Genomic DNA, 18,302 nt, shown 5'->3' on the forward strand with positions numbered 1-18,302 from the left:
TAGAAGTTCTAATACAGGGCTGATTTGGGTATATACAAGTGAAGTTAGAAAGACCATTGTGGCTTAAGCACAATGAAAACGGGGGAGAAGTGTTTGAAATTGGAGAGGTAAGCAGGATGTAGGTTTTGTAGGTCTTTTACTTCACTTTCTTTCAGTGGGGAAAACTGGAGAGGTTTTAAGGGAGGGAACAAAATGATACTTTTTAAACTTTTAAAAGTTTGTTTCCCTCTTTAAACCAGGTGAGCAATGATAATTTGTATTAGCGTTTTAGCTGTAAAGATGTTGGAGACTGAAAAGATTCAATGTGTATGTTGAAGGTAATGTTAAGGGAAATGATGTGCTGGATGGAAAGTGTGAGGAAAACGGAAGAAACAGGGTGAGAACTTCAAAGGTGACAGCAGGAGAGAATTATCTTTGTCTTGTAGAGGGAAGATGACTAAAAATTGTTTGTGTTTTTGAAGTTTGTATATTAAATACACATGCCATGACATGAAATGGATAGTAGGACGTACAAATATGAGGTCAAAGCATAAGTTGAGATAGAGATAAGATGCAAGCTTATTTGAAGACATAGGTCTAAATAAGACGGTACAAGGAGAAATTGTAGGTTGAAAAGAAACAAATAAGGGCTTAATAGAAGCCTGGAGAAATCCAGCATTAGAGAAAAACAAATACCATATGCTAACACATATATATGGAATCTAAAACAGAAATGGTTATGAAGAACCTAGGGGCAGGATAGGAATAAAGATGCAGCCGTAGAGAATGGACTTGAGGACACGGGGAGGGGGAAGGGTAAGCTGGGACGAAGTGAGAGAGTGGCATGGACTTATATATACTACCAAATGTAAAATAGCTAGTGGAAAGCAGCCGCATAGCGCAGGGAGATCAGCTCGGTGCTTTGTGACCACCTAGAGGGGCGGGATAGGGAGGGTGGGAGGGAGACACAAGAGGCAGGACAAATGGGGATATATGTATATGTATAGCTGATTCACTTTGTTATAAAGCAGAAACTAACGCACCATTGTAAAGCAATTATACTCCAATAAACATGTTAAAAATTTTAAAAAAATAAATAAATAAAACCCAGCAAAGGTACTTGAGAAGAAGTAGCCAGTAAATTAAAAGGATGATCAGAGTATGGTGTCACAGGAGTTTAGAAAAATGGTATATCAAGTGGGAGGGAGCAGACAACTGTGTAAACGGTTTATTAAGATGACATATTACAACATGGAGATCACTAGAGACATTTTAAAGAACAATTTCAGTGAAATGGAAGGAGAGGACTATAGGTAGGAGAGAAGCTTCAATAAGTATGAAAGATTTCTGAGATAGTTTAACATTAAAATAGCAAAGAAAATATGGCTGGTGGGAAATGTGAAGTCTTTTTTCTTAAGATGGAGTGATATTAAGGCTTCATTGTTAATGTTTATTTTGCTGTTGGAAATAATTTAGGAATGAGATAAACTTGAGGATGCAGAGAGAAGGCGACTAATTGTGCATGCAATATTGAAAAGCAAAGCCATTAAATGAATGGGAGTGAATGGGAATCTTCAGACTATGAAGAAACTGGTCTTAGATAACAGTGGACATCACATTGCTCTCTTTGTAACTAGAGGAAAAAGACTATCTGAGGATAGACACAGATGAATGAGTGACTTTAGTTATAGGAAGATAAGATCTATTCTTATGGTAACAAATTACTTTCAATGACATTTGATGTGATGTCTTCAGTGTAGAGTGACAGAGGGTGGTGTAAGTGTTTGGAGAGAGAAGAAAAGGTGTGAAATTGGAACTTAAGAGCCTGGAGAAGTGTAGTGGAATTATAATGTGAGCTAAGTGCCCATTTGAGATCCATAAACATAAATTTAAAGTGAGATCAGTCCACAGAGTGGAGGGATTTTTTTTCTCCAGCCATACACAGCTGCTGAGGAGACCAGTAGTCGTTGAATAGATGGATTTAACCATGGTTGGGGGTTTGCCAGCAAGTAGGTCAGAAGAAAAGGAGGTCAAGGGCATTAGCTAGACATGGGTCATAGTGCTGCACAGTTATCCAAGGAATCTAAAGAATTTCAGTTGGGTAAAGAGAGCAGTGAGAACAGGGATGTGGAGGAAGGTAAAGAAAAAGATGGATTTTAAGAGTAAAAAAGTAGAGTCAAGTATTAGAGGTCTAGGAAAGGTTGAAAGTTAGCTGGAGTGCAACAAGAAAGCATGTGATTGTGAAAGGGGAAATTTAAAATGCAGGTTTTTGAGGTGGAATTGATAGAGATGAAAATAATATCCAGGAGGGAATAATCTTAGAAGTTGAAGAGATCAAAGATTTCGGATGAATCAACATTGAATTCCCAAGAATGATAACTACAGTAGCATAGGAGAAACCAGTGAACCAACAAACTAAAGATGGTTGTGAATGAGGAGAGCTGCTGTGTATTTTCACTCAAAATGCTAAAGTCTGGGCTTCCCTGGTGGCGCAGTGGTTGAGAGTCCGCCTGCCGATGCAGGGCACACGGGTTCGTGCCCCGGTCCGGGAAGATCCCACATGCTGCGGAGCGGCTGGGCCCGTGAGCCATGGCCGCTGAGCCTGCGCGTCCGGAGCCTGTGCTCCGCAACGGGAGAGGCCACAGCAGTGAGAGGCCCGTGTACAGCAAAAAAAAAAAAAAAAAAAAAAAAAAATGCTAAAGGCTGAGATACTCTTTACATCTTAATTAAGCACTGTCTTTCTCTGTCTTTCCAGAAACTGCAGGCTAATGACTTAGTTTTTTAGAGATAAGTAAATTTTCTGTTTATCCCATCACTACAGTACAGATGAGCTAATAATTTGGAGTGACTTTTTTTGGGATATCAGAACACCTGAAAGAATGCTTCTGATCAAACCTGAGAATTACTGGCACATATGTACATTTAGCGATCATTCCAATTGCTTTTTTCTATTTAACAAAAGGTTAGAGTATTTTTCAGAAATAATCTAAGATTTGCATGTTTTTTGGAAATTTTGTTTTCTAAATTTATAACAAAAGCTAAGGCAGAAGAGTTTTAAAAATTAAAATAATTTCAGTCTAGAATATAAAGCTCTCCTAAATAGAATTTTTTTTAAATGGACAGTAAGTTAAGAAATAGGTATCCAATAGAGTTGATTTAGTTATTTCAGGAAAGCTGAGAAAGCAGATTAGAACACATCTTAAAAGGGTAAATTCTAATCAATTAAAAGTTATTCTTTGGTCTAAAAATATATAGCAGAATAGCGTGAAGGTAGTCCAGAGATAAAGCTAGGAGTGATATGAAAAATTAAACTATGAAGAATCAAATATTCAGTACTAGATTGTATATGGCATTATACAGCATCCTCTCTCTAAAGGAATATAGAAAACTTGAGTAGAGCATATTCAGAAGGAAGTATTGATTTGACTTATGACATATTGCTATAATCATTGACAGGTGATTGATTTTTTTTTAAATGGCTAGTGAAGAAAATTACATAGTTCTTTTATAAAGCACAGCTTGTTTAAAAAGAATAGCATATTCTTAAAGTCCTAATAAATGGAGCTTTTCTGTAGGTAACCAGACTGTTAAATCATAAAGCTATAAGCAGGTAAGTGTGCCATCTATTGGTGAAACAAGCACAGTGTAAGAATACCTACAAAGCCGTGGTCTCAGGGCAAATTATATAGACTTCCTTTTATATGTCATATAAAGTGATGTTTCATTATATCCAAGTATCTTAATTTACCCACAGAAACATTGGGCTCGTTGCTGCTGTGCTAGTCGCCCAGCAACAGAAAGGACATAAGATCAGAAGTCAGGGCATCATGGTTCTTGCCCAGCTTTCCGCAATATGCAGTGTAAACTTGCATGTGTTGTTTCACTTCCCAAGACCCCACTTTTCTTTTATACAGAAGTAAATTACAAGATGATAAGGATCCATCAGTTCCTCTAAGTTCTAACGTTTTTCAAATTTTACAACTTTCGTATATGAGTAGATGCAGATGTTTCGTTTAAGTAAGTTTACCATTCTTTTACTTTTACTCTTAGAGATATACAGATTCCTCTGATGTAAGCCATAGAAGCCATCGCACATAAGGTCTCTTTTAGGTGCAGAGAATTTAACTTGATACGTTATAACTGAATACGTAAAGGAATAGGTAAACCACAAATTTTTTTTTTTTTAATTGAAGTACAGTTGACTCACAATACTATGTTAGTTTCTGGTGTCCATCTGAAGAAAACAAAAACACCAATTTGAAAATATATATGCACCCCAATATTCATAGCAGCATTATTTGCAAAAGCCAAAATATGGAAGCAACTTAAGTGTCCATCAGGAAATCAAAGGAGAAAGAAGATGTATATTATATATATAATATGATGGGATGTTTATGTATATATATAATATATATACATTCTATAGATTATATATAACATAGTGGAATATTACTTATCTGTAAAAAAAAAATGACATTTTGCCGTTTGCAACAACATGGATGGACCTGGAGGATACTATACTTAGAGAAATGTCAGACAGAGAAAGACAAACACTGTATATTTTCACTTACATATGGAATCTAAAAATAAAACAAATGAACGAATATAACAAAACAGAGATCAACCTACAGATACAAAAAATAAGATTTTTAAAAATTATAATTCTATACCTCCTTAAGCTGTGTAATCATTAACTTTCATTAACCTGTGGCACAGTGTTTACTGATTAATTATCTTGGGATCTTTCCTTTTTTCAGAAATATTAAAATGGAAATTAAGATTTATTTAAATTAAAGAAATTCAAGAAACCATTTATTTAAATTTTTATTTAAAGAAATTAAAGTAGTTAGAAGTATTTCTGGGTTCTGTTGTCATTTTTTGTTTTTAAGTGACAAAGATTTAGGTTTCTCTTTGAACGGTGTTGTAAACAAAATGTATTACCGTTTTTCCCAATCCATTTTAAAATTAGTATCTTTAAGAAGTGAGGGTGCCTTGTGATGAGGATTACGGGGAAGCTAGCTGATGCAGGGCAATTGGTACAACTTTTGGGGACATTATTAACATGCTTTAATTCAATAATTCTTCTTCTGATAATCTATCCTTAAGATATAGTCAGTAATTGATGGCAGGTATTTTATATATATATATGTATGTTCAGTGTTATTTATGATTTAATATGTATATACTAAACATTAAGTTAACAATAGGTATGTGGTTATTCAAGAATAGTTATATCTCCAAAGAATTTGGAAAAAATTGAGAAATTCAGATAACATGGTCATCATATTTATGTGGTACATTCATCAATCATCACAGTTGACATCCTCATTAGCAAAAAAAACCCCCCAAAACAAAAAAAGTAAATGTCAGTGCCTCATAGTAGAAATAAAAACGGGAAAGCTAAAAAAAAAATCTATAATTTCATATCAGAATAATCTTAATATAACATATTGTTATGCTTATACATTTTAATTAGGAATATAACATTCGTTAATATTTTATTACACTTTTGTCCAGAAGTGATCGTAAATCTTACACCTTGAGGTCTGCACTGGTCATGTACTGTTCTGAGAAGTGAGATTTCTCTAGGAAGTAATAGTACTCACTTATTAAAGTGAAATCATAGGCAAAGGGAAGGCATGCTGAACAGTTTTTCTTTTAAAGAAAAAGCCCAATATATCTTAAATAGAAAAAAAAAAAAAGAGAAAGAAAGGAAATCTATTATAGGGTTCTTTTCTTAACTTTAGCACTAATATTTTACTACATTAATGTTTTAGCCATCAATATGTTAACTGGTTAACAATGAGGGTCATTTGGACACATTTTTCTTAGAGGACAAGGAGTTGGCGTTTATGAGGTGGAGGTGACAACAGTTACAAGGCTCTTGAGTCCTCACACATGTTTCAGTCATCAAACTAAGCCTGAGGCATAAACAAGTTGAATCTTGTGTCTAATTTTCCCATTTATTCTTTTATGTGAAAATCATTTTGTCACAAAATTTGGACTGTATATCATGATATAAAATTAGAACTACAAGTATGTGTTTGTACTAGCAATTCGCATCCATTTTGTAATGAGAAGGAATAAGAGGTGAAAGAGCAATAATACAACCTTAGCTGGGTTTTTTTAAATTTAATTTTTATTGGGTTTTCCCCAAGACCCCACTTATGCTGCAGAAATACCTAGTCTGGAAATTCACTTATTTTTTTCAGTAAAAGCCATTTATTTGGCACCTATTTGCAACGTTAAGTTGTTTTATTTTCCACTCAGCTCACTATGTATATTGTTTCAGCATATGTGAACTTATTAAGGAATAGATGAGTCACAAATCAAAATCTATTTACACAATCAATGAAAATATCAGTATTTCCAGGTATTTGTATGGTGTGTCAGTTAAAGATATATGATTTCTTTGTGAAGTTATGCCAATTTTGTGATCTTTTGAAAATTTGAATTACTGGCACAACCAGAAACTCTTACTTCTTCCAGAGTGGTAGCTGGGCATGAAAATGTGAAAATGTCTACTGAGACATCAGATGTAGAATGCCCCATCTTCCTCAAAATAAATTAAGACAAAAGAAGTATTTTTTAAAACTCATCACAGGGAGGGACTTAAAATGTTTTCATTTTTGTCACTTAAGAAATATACTGGGGGGCTTCCCTGGTGGCGCGGTGGTTGAGAGTCCGCCTGCCGATGCAGGGGACACGGGTTCGTGCCCCGATCCGGGAAGATCCCACATGCTGCGGAGCGGCTGGGCCCGTGAGCCATGGCCGCTGAGCCTGCGCGTCCGGAGCCTGTGCTCCGCGGTGGGAGAGGCCACAACAGTGAGAGGCCCACGTACTGCAAGAAAAAAAAAAAAGAAAAAAAAGGAAAGAAAGAAATATACTGGGAAAATTATACCAAGGAGAGAATTGGAAAGGACATTTGCACAGATGACATATTTCAAAATGCTGTTTTGGAGGAATGAGAGTCTTATGCAGGTACAGAGATAAGAGAAATTTATGTCCATATATCTATTTATCTGAACAGAATTTATAATTAACTGGATATATCTTTGCTTTCTCATGTTTCCTTATCAGTTTCACATTTCTTGCAATGATACTCCAGATGTTTAAGAGGCATCTGCTATTTAAATTCCATGATTTCAAGTGCTCTATAACCTTTTGAATGAATTAACTTTTGAGTCAAAATTTATCATGCTATTCTCAGTCTGATTTTTTTTTAAGTTTGATAGAAGTAGTTTGGCTACCTTTCAGTTATTCAAGCATGAAAGAGCCATATTTTTCATACTTTCAGACATATTTGGAAAGATTTCCACCCTTGGTTAACTCAAGCTTATGTGCAGAATGACAATCTGATATCTGTCTTCTGGCTGCTCCAGCTGCCAATCTATTACTAGGGCCCACATTCATCTCAAGAGACTGAAGATGGAGGATGGAATGAGGGTAGTGTGAATGTGAATTAATGCTAGGAGAGAGAGGAAAAAAAGCAACAGGAGTAAGAAAACTTGGAATATATTAGGTGAGATTCCCTCCCAAACTCTCACTTTTTCCCTTTCACATGAGAAATTGAAAAGAAAAGGTGCTATTCCAAGTGAGGGATTCTGAGAGCAAATTATCAGGTTAATTTTCAAATACAGTTTTGGAGGAAAGGAATAGGAGTCAGTAGAAAGGGAGCATGGGTAAAATGGATAGAGTAGAAGTTAGGATTCCTAGAGCCAGGATTTTGATTCATTATAATCCTGAATAGAAAAGACAAAATTTGTAAAAATAGAAAAGTAGCACATGCAGCTTCCCTCTTTAGTAAATAACTTAAAATATATGATTCCAGCCTAGACAGTTTAACTTTGATTCCTTGGAAGATCCTAGACTCACTCAATAATCAATTTGATATTACCTAGGAAAAAGGATAAACACTATGACAATATAAACAGCCAGGCTGTGTGAAGAATAAATTTGGGTCCAATTAATTTTATTCTCTCTGTGGCAGAATGGCGACTTCAAGATAAGAAGAGAAACAACATAGTGATATCTTCAAATTTCACAAAAGATCTATTTTCCATCCCAGATGGCATTCTCTCACAGGTAAGACCTAAAAACAAACTTGTGAGACACATATGCCGTGTCCCAAGAGCTCCAATCTAGCGTCATTGTTACTTCATGAGTAGTCTGACTACCTTGCATGATATCTATTATTTTATGTTCAAATGTGTTTAAAGGAATTGATTACCTTAGTTGAGATTAGTGGGTCATTAGAAATAAAACATTTAAAAGAATATTTATGACAGTTCAGAGCACAACAGTTGTCAGACAGTGTCAGAAGTTTTGATTGCATTAATCACTGAGACTAAGGCTTAGGTGTGAAAGTTCTGCTCGGGCTTCATTTATTCCAATTAAAATGGAAGGGAGAACAAAGCAATTTTTTTTTTTCTGTGAAAAAACAAAGTTTCCACCAAGATGCTGTAGACTGAGAACTGAATGTGACACTGAAATAGTCCCAGTTTGAGAGATTAGGTTGGGTAAATGACTAACGAACATATTTGGAGGTATGCCTCTCTTTCACTTCTCACTAATTAGAAATGTTTCCATCATTTTATTAAAGTGAGCATGACCTTGAATACCTCTCTTCAGAAGTCCAGAATGCAAGTGTGACCACATCCACTGTTTAACTTATTTTAGATGCTTCTTTGGTAAAATAAAGGGAATGGACTATAATTATTTTCAAGATTCTTTGTATCTCTACAAAGGATATGATTCTCTTTCTAGATTACCCAGGCTTATTAAAGAATGAGCAATACTGAAGGTTTCATCTAAGCATCATAACAGTATTATTTAGAAACTTTATATTTGCTTGAAACTTACCTCTGCTTCACTTTGTGTATGTTTTAAATGTAGGAATTTATAATTTATACAGGACCACATTTTAATGTTAGTAGAAAAAGTCGTCCTAAGCATAACAGTAGTTTTCAGACCTGTAATGCTTCTTCCACCCCAAGAGGCTTTAGTAGAATTTTTGGGATGCTTTAGCGGTAACAATCACTGACAGGAGGGAGCTACTGGCATTTACTGCGTGTAGAACAGGGATGCTAACACTCTGTAATGCAACAGACAGCCCCTCACAACAAAGGATTGCCCTTCACAATATCCAGGATTGCCCTTGAAAAAGACGGAAGAGCTGTCCTAATTTTTCATCCTCAAAAATTTGAAGGCTTCTCCTTTTACCTTATGGCAAACATAAGATGAATTAATACAACAACCAGAACGTTTCTAGAAGGCTAGTTTTTCATGGCCAATCCAATTAGTAGCAGCAAATATAATCTGGTAAAAACCAGATACATTTACTTCATGTGTAAGAGAGATGCTGAGCTTGAGGTTGGCAATCCTTTCCATGCATTTCCTGGAGTGTTCTTCTCTGAATGGGAAGACAATCAAGAAACTGTTGACCAATGTGTCCAAGAGCTGTTCTCAGAGGGGCATATACTGATCTTCAGAAAACATTCTGCAGTGATTATGTAGCAAAAACTCCTTGGACAGAAGCCATAGAAACTCTCAACAGCTGAGGAAAACTTGGCAGGAAAAAGAGAAAGAGGGAGAAATAAATTTCCTCTGTTGGGATATTACATAGATGCTTGAACTCTAAGCTCCTCGTGGATGAGGACACTGGCCTCTAACTTCTTTATGTTCTGTCCAGCATCTGGAAGAATTGTAAGCAGATTGCTAATATTTCATAAGAGTTAACTAACTCCTAGATTGATAAATTCTCAGAATAGAATTAGATACTTAACCCATTTTGTTACTCTGTGTGTATGTGTTTGTGTGTGTATTTTAATAAGCAGATGATATCATTTGGTGAGCTTAGCTTTCAATGGAATTTAAAATTTCCTTGAAAGTCAAGAGATACAAAACATCAATGAATATACAAAATGTAATAAAGAAAAGAAAAATAAAATGTTCATATTTGCTGTATGCAATACAAGAGTACAGTGAGGTGCCAACTGTGGGACAATCGCTTAAGAATGACATTGGGAACATCCTGGGCCATAAGTAGTATATTTCTTAGCAATTGTCTGTGTTGCAAGGAAAGAAAATCTTAATAGGAAATGTGAAGGAAATATTTTAAAATGTGAAGGAAAATATTTCTTTCTCTTAAACATTGATTAGAGTTTTAGTAAGTCCTTGCATATAGTTTCATTCTTATTATAATCAAATGTGGAAAATTCAGAGAACATCAAATAAAACTTTATAGGTAGAACATGAGTTTAACTGATGCTAAGAATATACCTTTCTAATTTGATAGTTCTATCAATGCAAAATACAATGGGAAGTTTCTCAAATAGGAAACTTTTTTAAATGGTAGTTTATGGTTGTTTTTTTCTGACTTTAAGCACAACAACAAAAATAAATAAAAATTTTTAAAGGCACCTATTTAAAATTTAGCAGGACAGTAATATAAACTAGTGTCTTCTAGTTGGTGAATTTTCCTTTCTTCTTTCTTTAAATTTCTCAACATTCATTTTATCTGAGAGAAATGTAAAAAGTGTCCATAGAGGGTTGTGATTATTATTCTCATTAAAGTGACACCATGGATAGGTCATTTAGGGAAAGATTAACTAGATTGTATCTGTGCTTTTTTCCTCACTGAAAGATCTTCATCTGAGATGAGTGAGTGGGGAATTTTTCCAGCTGCTGGTAAATTGATATGTGGTGAGGATTAATTTTCCTAGGGTGATAATAGGAGCAATCTAAACACATTAAGGGAGCAAATCCTACATATTAAGGAAAAGTGGATTATATAGCAGAAGTTATTAAATCAAAGAAAATATGCCCCAATTAAAATGTGAGGTTTTCTGCTTTTCCTGCTTCAATGAGACTGAGACAGGGGCTACTTCTTTAGCCTAGAACCCAAATGAAAAATATTTGTGCAGCAGAAATGCAGACTATTTCACCCTGCAAGTGACATAGTGAGAAAAACGTTTGTTGTTAAGCTTTTCTGAGGTTCTTATTTTAGCAAAATCTAGCCAAAGCTTTTATATCCCTTCAAGGTCCTAGGACAGTGTTTGGCATATTATGAGATCAATTCATGTTGGCGAAGTTGCTGTCATCACCATTCTGTTGTTATTCATAATTGCTGGATTGTTATGTGTACTTGCATTCTGAAAAATGGAACTGTTGGACACTGGAACTCCACTTATGAATACTAAGATAGAAGTTACACAGATTTGGGAAACCTGTACTTAATATTGAATACTACCAGGCTGGATGCAATCCCGTAGGCGAGTTGAACAAGTTGACTGTCTAAAAAAGTAATCAAACGCAGTTTGGCAGGCATAAATAAATAATCTGGATCTTGTTTTTCATCTGGGGGGCTCTGTAAGAGAATTCCAAGTAAGCCTGGAAATCAGAGGCTACTGAAACTACCTATAGATGATCTTTTTTTTCTTTTTTTCATCTAAATGATCTCTCTTAGCCTAAGAATAAACACTAGAAGTTGCTGAAAGTCAAAATAGAAACCTCAGAATCTCTGGAAATCATGGAAAGGATTGAGGGTTGAAGTCAGGTGCCTCCAGTGGTCTCAGTATGACTCCAGGCTCTATTTCATGCTTATTCCTACACAGCTTCAAGTCAGAATGTGAACTGTTTATCTTTCTTAAATGCCATTTATGCAAAACTATACTTAGAGGACCAAAAGATAGTAGTGATGAGGTACAAAATACTAAGATATATATCTCTATATATAGACATATATCAAAATATATGTCTATATATAGAGATATATATCAAAATATATATATCAAATATATATATAGTATATATTAAAATATTTTGTATATATATGTATCTCCTTTTCAGATTCTTTTCCATTATAGGTTATTACAACATATTGAATATAGTTCCCTGTGCTATACAGTAGGTCCTTGTTTATTTTATATATAGTAGTGCGTATTTGTTAACTCCAAACTCCTAATTTATCCCCCCCCCTTCCCCCTTTGGCAACCATAAGTTTGTTTTCTATGCCTCTGAGTCTATTTCTGTTTTGTAAATAAGTTCATTTGTTTCACTTTTTTAGATCCCACATATAAGTGATATCATTTAATATTTGTCTTTCTCTGTCTGACTTACTTTACTTAGTATGATAATCTCTAGGTCCATCCATGTTGCTGCAAATGGCATTTTAAGTGCACTATATTTTAATGTATTGAGTATGTAATAGAAATTTTCTGATCTTTGTCTGCCATCTAGTGGTGTACTCAACAGTTTGTCTTTTTTAAAAGGCCAGGGTAAAACTTACTAAATTGGTCATCTAATAAGTTGTGAATAAACAGAAATAGAAATTCAGTATATGCATTATAGGATACTTGTACATCACCTGGTCAATTGCAAGGTTTTTCAAGGCTTCTATCTGGTTTCTTACAAAATGTGAAACTTCAGGGTTAGAATGAGCTGGATACGGCTGTTGCCCAAAAGTTACAGTCTCTCAAATGAAACCCGAAAGGAACTAAACGCAAAATAAGAGGTTTTAAAATTCTAAGTAGCTATTACATATTGTTTCAGTATTTATACTTGGGAAACACTTACCATGTGGCAGGTGTTATTTTAAGCACATGTACACACACTAGTTCTTTTATTTATGGTACATATCTTGAATAAAAATGTTTATGTCATCACTGAATGTCTGGTGTCTTAACACTAACTGTAGACATTATTTGTCTCTAAAATAGAAAAAAATGGAAGTGATTTAGGAGACTACAATATAGAAGGATAGAATGACTACTAAGCCTGTCTTCTTTAGTGAAGGGGAAGTCACAAAAGAAAGTAGTTATAAGTGGCATGAATAGGGAATGACATACATTTCTAAAATAAAACACACCAAAATGAAAAGTTCCGTAGCATGTACTACTTAAATTGTTTATCATATTAAGAGATGATATTGACAAGTTCATATACTTCCTTTGAAATATTTGACCAGTAAAAATAGCTTATTATCAACCGTCCCCACACAAGCCCCACCCAATACACTCTTCTGTGACCAAAGACTGTTGTATATGAAAAACTGACTGGGTCTTCACTGCAATCTGTAGAAAAGAGAAAGAACTTTTCTCAATATAAGGAGAATTAACGCATACAAATATTAAGATTTGCTGGAATGTGGAGGCAATTAATATCACATATTATACAAAAAAGTAATTAATTATAAAAAGAGCATAAACACATGGCTTATTTGTCTTAATATCAATAGAAAAGAGAAGTTATCCTATAAGGTTATTATGCATTTTCTTGAGAAAGGTCAGTTTGCTCATTTGAGCCCATTGGGTTCTCTAGTTTTAATTTGAAAAATGATTATTCTACTTATACACAATTTGTATTAATAATCTAATTTTTACACCATTATATGACATTCTGAAAGAAAAGCACAGTTTTTTATAAAACTATATACAAAAATGTATGAAATGCTCATTTTGATATGAGAAAATCTATTCAACATTTTCTGTGGAAAGCTCTTCTGGTGCTTATGAGAATTCCACAAGTGAAACTGCAGATGGCTTACTGAAAATTGTGCAGTTGTTTTCTAGGAACATAGCAAAAATTGTTATAATCACTAAAAATTCAAAATGAGAAATGAAGGCACTGATTTGCCACATTCCACTTCCTGCTTGAAGCATAGAATCTTGTTCATAGGCACCAGGTTAGGCTGCACCTATCTGAGTAGATATTGTGTCAGTATATTTTAATTTATATTGGAAAGTTCTAACATATTTTAGTAAGTATGCATAGAAATTAAGGCCATTTAATATGCCATATCTTTATTTGAAATGATAATTGTAAGTTACTTTAAATATAACAGGTATTTCCAAAGTATTTTACAGAGATGGCTTTCAAAATTGTATTTCTAATTTGAATATGTACTTAGTATCTTACTGATTTTCATGATATCTTTATTTCAAAGTTGTTAGCAACTATGAAATAATTTGAAAAGTAATAAAGAATTCTATATATAGAATTTTTCTACATATGACAAAATTTAGTTGTTAACAAGTATGGGGTTGTTAGGCATAGTGCAAAGAGAAAACAAGTGATGTTTTTTTCCCTAAGAAGACACGTATATGTCTATTTTCAAACCCAATGAAGCAAAATATCATCTTGTCAGACATCAGTGTAGTTAGTGAACGCCCCAACCAATGTCACCTACTACTCAGGAAGTAAGCACGTAAGCATTCTTGCAATAGTGGTCTCTTTTATAAATATGTTTTGCCGAGACAAAGTCACCAGTTTTAACCTTTTGGGTAAAGAGCTGAATTATTTTATGTGATGCGCTTTCTAGCAACAAGATTTCTAAATTGAAAAATATATGTATATACCTATCAATACTAATCTCTTAAATTTAAAGCACATAATTTGCCGCATTACACAAAGTGTACAATTATTTAAAAGTACACTTAGCTTTAAAGATAGAGTGATGACTTGTAAAGCTATGGAGAATGACATTTTCACTCAAGGCTAGTGTAAATGAAATCGATAAACTTGTATTTGTATATTCTGATTACAGCATCTATTTTTGACATGTAAATACACATATACAAAGACTTACAAATAACATTTAGAGTACATGAACTTCTATCAAGCCTATATGTATATATAATATATATTTGTATGTATTTAAACCATATAATATATGTAGTCATATATATATAACCATATATATAATAACCAAGTTCTAAATCTAACACTCTATCAAAAACAATTTTATATCTTTTTTTAATTTCAAGAGTATTTTATAGGCTATAAAATATTATATTGTTCTATTTCTAAATTTTAGGTAACCATTTCTTAATGTTAAATTTTCCTTATTAAAATCAATAAATAGCTCCAAGTATTTTAGCCTATTCAATTATTAATTTTATTATAAATGCATAATAGTCAAGTTAAATAAGAAGGGAATTTTAAGATTCTGGTATGTATTTTCATATTGCTATCCAGAAAGCCAATAAAAACTCTGAGAAACAATTTACAAGTTAGTATCAAAAGCCTTAATATTTTACGCCCCTTGACTACATATTTCCTCTCCTATAAATTTGCACAAAGGAAACGATACAGAGTTTATGCAGTGCTTTAAGCCTGAAATTCATTTCAGTGTCATTTATTACTTTGAAATATTGGAAACCATGTAAATACTTAAAAATGCAATAATGCTTAAGCAAACTATGATAAAAAGAACATTCTTTATGAGATGTTATATAGTCATTATCATTATAATAACAAAGAATCTATAATATTATGGAAAATATAGACAATATATTACAAAGTAAAAAAAATACTTATAGTATGTTAATACCCAAAAGAAAAAAATACAAGAATACTAGAAAATCCACCCAAATAACACTCGTCAATATTGAATAATGGGAATAGAGGCCACCTTTAATTTTTTCTGCATTTTTTCTACTTATACATTTTATAAATAAGCAAGTATTGCTATATCAAGGAAAATATATCATTAATTTTAATTTATGACATTACTGATGCAAATCTACCTTTACCACAATGGAATCATTTGATTTCGGAATTATTTACTTAAGGTGGCAAAATAGAGTTCTAGAAATTGAAGTTTGCAATTGATAACCACTGACTCTGTTTTCCCGATTATTTCTCCAAGTTTAAGAGTACTCACTGATGAACACGTACCAGAACATGTTTCTTTCTTTCTGTTATATGAACATTTCATGGCTATGACTAGTTATAGATATTAAGAAAGGGTAAATATTATTATATGGTGCAGAGTAAGCATGAAAATGACTTACAATTTGCAGCAGTAGCTCCTAAACTACAAGCTGAAGAACTCCAGAGAGAGAGTTTTTGCAAAGGTTCATGGATCCATAGTTGTACCAAATATCTATGGATAAAAATGTGTATTTCATATACTTATGTAATTGAAAACTCAGTACCAGCATTATAGTTGTATGAATAAATGGATAAATGAAATGGCAAATTAACATTAAAAGTTTAATTGAAAGTATATATTCATTATGTACTTTTTCAATTAATGAATGGTAGAATTGCAGCTGTTATCACTTATATGTCCAATATTTATATTTAATATCACAATGCAGTCTTATAGTAAAAACCATGATTCTCGATTCTCAAAACATAGTGTCCATAGGGATCATGTGGGGTAGTTATAATAAGGATTTCTGCCTAATCTCAGAGATAGTGATAGGGAAGTTTGGGGGAAAACGCATTTGTATTAAGCATTCTAGAGGATTCTGATGAGTTTGATCTTTGGACCTTGGTTTTAAGAACAGCACTTAAATGCCGGGAACAACTAGACACTTAGGAGATACAATGAGGTTCTTGTCTAAAGAAGGGACAGCACCACTGTAGCCCAATGATAAGCATCTCCAGCCTATCAGTAAGATGATATTCAAAACAGGAAGTTGTCACTCAAAACTACAAAAAGTCTAATCTAATTTAGCAATAAGAGCTAGTGTCCAGAGAGCTAATTTCATGTATAAAAACAAGCTCTGTGTGTATGTGTGCACATGTGTACACACGTGTATGTGAATGCACATGCATGCATAATAAATTACCCTATGGAGTTTTTGAAAATAAATTATTACAATTGCTTCTGTTTTTTGCTTGTTATATTGTCAACAGGAGGGCACTAACCACATTGTGTATTTCCTTTTGGTGTTCTTATCCTTAAGTTACTATGAGAGCTAAATAAGTATTGAAAGCTGAGTGATTAGTGTTTTAGAGAATTCTTGAAATTTTAAACTATAGCCATTTCTACAAAACTGCTCAAACCAAATCTTAGACAAATAAAGGATCAGTAAGTAAATGCCAGCAACTTCTCCAGTGAGATGGAATTTAAATGCTGTAAACACATAACACCTTTTTTATAGTTATTATCCTTGAGATTTCTGTTGTTTATTTTCTGCCCTCATATCTTCTCTGTTTTCTTCTCCTACTGACTTGCAGCTAGCAGGAGACACTCTCAAGCAGTGATGTGATTTTGCCCCTGACCCTTGCTGTGACTGTAGATTTGTAATCTAAGTCAATTTCACTCACAGCAGGGCCATTGGTAAAGTATTTCAGTTCTGAACAGCAAATTGGTTAAACTCTTTAGTTTTGGGTGGTGTCCAAGGAATATCCATGGGCAACTGACTTCTGTAAACCCAAACAAAAGGCTTCTCGTCCCAGTGTGACAAATATGTACATACTTTATATGCGCAACTGAGATATAGTGATACTTAACAATCATCGTACTCAAATACATTCAGATCTTGGTTATATGATCACTTTTATTATTATCTGTAATCCGAGCAGTGCTTTACAGGAATATAAACTAACCATTCTCAAAGAAGCTAATTTGTGGCACACCATAAAGCATGGGGCAAGATGTTGTACAAATTTCGAATTTATGGCATTGCAAACAGCGATCAGGTAGACAAAGCAAGTATAAGCCAGCTCATGTCTAAATGAAACTCAGAAGCAACCTTAATCTAAATTCCTGGATAAAAAGAGCTTCTCAGATTTCACAGAACAGTATTTCAAATAAGAAGTAGAATAGTTTATTCTAGAAATGTAAATGAAATAAAATACAAACATCCAAAAAAAAAAAAAAAAGAAGTAGAATAGTTTATGTAGAGCGTGAGCCAGAAACTCAAGAGGTTGATAAAGAACATAATTGTATGAATTGGGCTGTATGTAGGACAACAAGAGATGATGGAGCCAGTGACAAATTGGTTAATGCATGATCCTCCTAAAAGAATTTGAACTAAAAAATAATTAACACACGTATAACAACATTGTGATTACAAAGAAAACATATTTGTGGGCTTAATTTGGTCTATAAGATAGACCCTTAGATATTCTATCATTAAAGTTCCATTCAGGAACTACTCCCCCCTCCCTGAATTTTCCCCCTTTCTGAAAGCCTTGGTTGACTATTCAGTATTCCAACACAGGGGCCCTGTATGCAGCTCTGTAACCCTTTTCAGCTAAGTATGTTATTCTGATCAGAAACTGTTGTCCAACACATAATATTACATTTGAATGATTTAAATTCAGAAAGACAGTGAATGAATATTCCTTGATTCCTGATATATTAGAAGGCACCGGATAAGATGCAGATCCTTTTATTAATGCTTTAAGAAAAATATGATTTCTCCTCATTATAATAAACAGTTAGTATGGTTTTTCTCATAATAAGGCTCTGATATTCTGGGTTCAACCATCTGTGCATCCCTGCCTGAGAGGGTTCTGCAGAGTGTTGCCCACCATGTTTTTAGAGTTCTTACAAAGTCAGTTATACAAGAATACACTGTAAC

General features: G+C 33.7%; 1 long non-coding RNA gene across 1 annotated transcript in view; it reads left to right on the top strand.

Moving 5' to 3' along the window:
• Positions 1-62: 62 nt before the first annotated feature.
• Positions 63-18,302, top strand: part of LOC125964454 (uncharacterized) — a 36,516-nt gene continuing 18,276 nt past the window's right edge. The window contains exon 1 of the long non-coding RNA XR_007477494.1: positions 63-107. This is a non-coding gene — a long non-coding RNA (uncharacterized LOC125964454). The remainder of the gene's footprint in view (positions 108-18,302) is intronic.

This window comes from Orcinus orca, chromosome 5, assembly GCF_937001465.1.
Source record: "Orcinus orca chromosome 5, mOrcOrc1.1, whole genome shotgun sequence".
Classification (NCBI taxonomy): Eukaryota; Metazoa; Chordata; class Mammalia; order Artiodactyla; family Delphinidae; genus Orcinus; species Orcinus orca.